The sequence below is a fragment of the Chrysochloris asiatica genome, unplaced genomic scaffold (genome assembly GCF_000296735.1).
Source record: "Chrysochloris asiatica unplaced genomic scaffold, ChrAsi1.0 scaffold00287, whole genome shotgun sequence".
Lineage (NCBI taxonomy): Eukaryota > Metazoa > Chordata > Mammalia > Afrosoricida > Chrysochloridae > Chrysochloris > Chrysochloris asiatica.
In genome coordinates, this window is record NW_006408805.1 from 1,667,669 (window position 1) to 1,669,858 (window position 2,190).

The window sequence follows — 2,190 nt, forward strand, 5'->3', positions numbered from 1 at the left end:
ATTCAAATTTATGCACCAACCACTAAAGCCAGTGATGATGAAATTGAAAAATTCTATGAACTTCTTCAGTCTGAAATTGATCAAACATGCAATCAAGATGTATTGATAATTACTGGCGATTGAATGCAAAGGTTGGAAACAGAGATCAGTAGACAGAAAACATAGCCTTGGTGATAGAAACGATGCTGGCGATCCCATGACAGAATTTTGCAAGACTGATGACTTCTTCATTGCAAATACCTTTTTTAAACAACATAAAAGATGACTGACGATACACATGGACCTCACCAGATGGAATACACAGAAATCAAATTGATTACATCTGTGGAAAGAGACCATGGAAATTTTCCATATCATCAGCCAAAACAAGGCCATGAGAAGACTGGAACAGATCAATTGTTCATATGCAAGTTCAGGCTGAAACTGAAGAAAGTTAAAATAAGTCCACAAGAGCCAAAATATGACCTTGAACACATCCCAGCTGAATTTAGAGATCATCTTAGTAACAGATTGATGCATTAGACACCAGAGAAAGACCACAGAGTTGTGGGATGACATCGAGAGTGTTATCCAGAAGAAAACAAAAGGCTATTAAGAAAACAAGAAAGAAGAAAAAGACCAAAATGGATGTCAAAAGAGACTCTGAAACTTGATCTCCTGTGTAGAGATGCTAAAGCAAATGGAAGAAATAAGGAGGTAAAAGGTGAATAAAGTATTTCAAAGTGCAGCTCTAGAAGACAAAGTCAAATATTACAATGAAATGTGGAAAGAATTGAAGTTAGAAAACCAAATGCAAAAATCAACATTTCTGAAACTGAGGGAACTGAAGAAAAAATTCAAGCCTCAAATTGTGGTATTAAAGGATCCTATGAGCAATATATTGAATGATGCAGAAAAGAAGATGGAAGGAATGCACGGAGTCACTGTATCAAAAAGAAATGGTCACTGTTCAACCATTTCAATAGGTAACATATGATTGATCAAGAGCCAATGATACTGAAGGAAGAAGACCAGGGTACATTGAAGTCATTGACAAAGAACAAGGTTCCTGGAATTGATGGAATAAATATTGAAATATTTCAAAAAAATTATGCAGCACTGAAAGCACTCACTCATCTATGCCAAGATATTTGGAAGACAGCTACGTGGCCAACAGATTGGAAGAGATCCATATTTGTGCCCATTCCAAATAGAGGTGATCCAATGGAATGCGGAGATAATAATAGAATGTGGACAATATCCTTAGAATAGCATGCAAGTAAAATTTTGCTAAAGATAATTCAAAAAAGGCTGGAATCATACATTGACAGACAGCTGCCAAAGGTTCAAGCCAGATTTAGACAAGAATGTGGAACTAGGGGTATTTTTCATGACGTCAGGTGGATCTTGGTTGAAAGCGGTGAATATCAGAAAGATGTCTACCTATGCCTTATTGACTACTCAAAGTCTTTTGATTGTGCAAATCGTAAAAAGCTATGGACAACATTTCAGGAAATGAATATTCCAGAACATTTAATTGTGCTCATGAGAAACCTATATGTAGACCAAGAGGCAGTTAGTTATTCCAGCAGAACATAACAACACTGAGAGGGTTAAAATCAGGAAAGTTGTGTGCCAGTGTTGTATTTTTTTCACCATACTTATTCAATCTGCATGCTGAGAAAGTGCTTGGAGAAGCTGGATTGTATGAAAAGCATGGAATCAGAATTGGAGGAAGACTCATTAACAACCTGTGATATGCATATGATACAACCTCGCCTGCTAAGAGTGAAGAGGACTTAAAATACTTACTGATGAAGATCAAAGACCACAGCCTTCAGTATGGGTTGCACCTCAGTGCAAAGAAAACAAATCCTCACCACTGGACCAATAAGTAACCAATAAATCAAGATAAATGGAAAAAAGATTGAAGTTGTCAAGACTTCATTTTGCTCAAATCAGCTATCAACACTCATAGAAGCAGCCATCAAGAAATCAAACTACGTATTGCATTAGGCAAATCTGCTACACAAGACCTTTAAAGTGTTCAAGAGTAAAGATGTCAGTTTGACAACTAAACTGTGCCTGACCCAAGCCATGGTATTTTCTTATATGCATATGAAAGTTTGACAATGAATAAGGAAGACCATAGAATTGATGCATTTGAGTTATGGCGTTGGAGGAGACTATTAAAAGTGCCATGGACTGCTA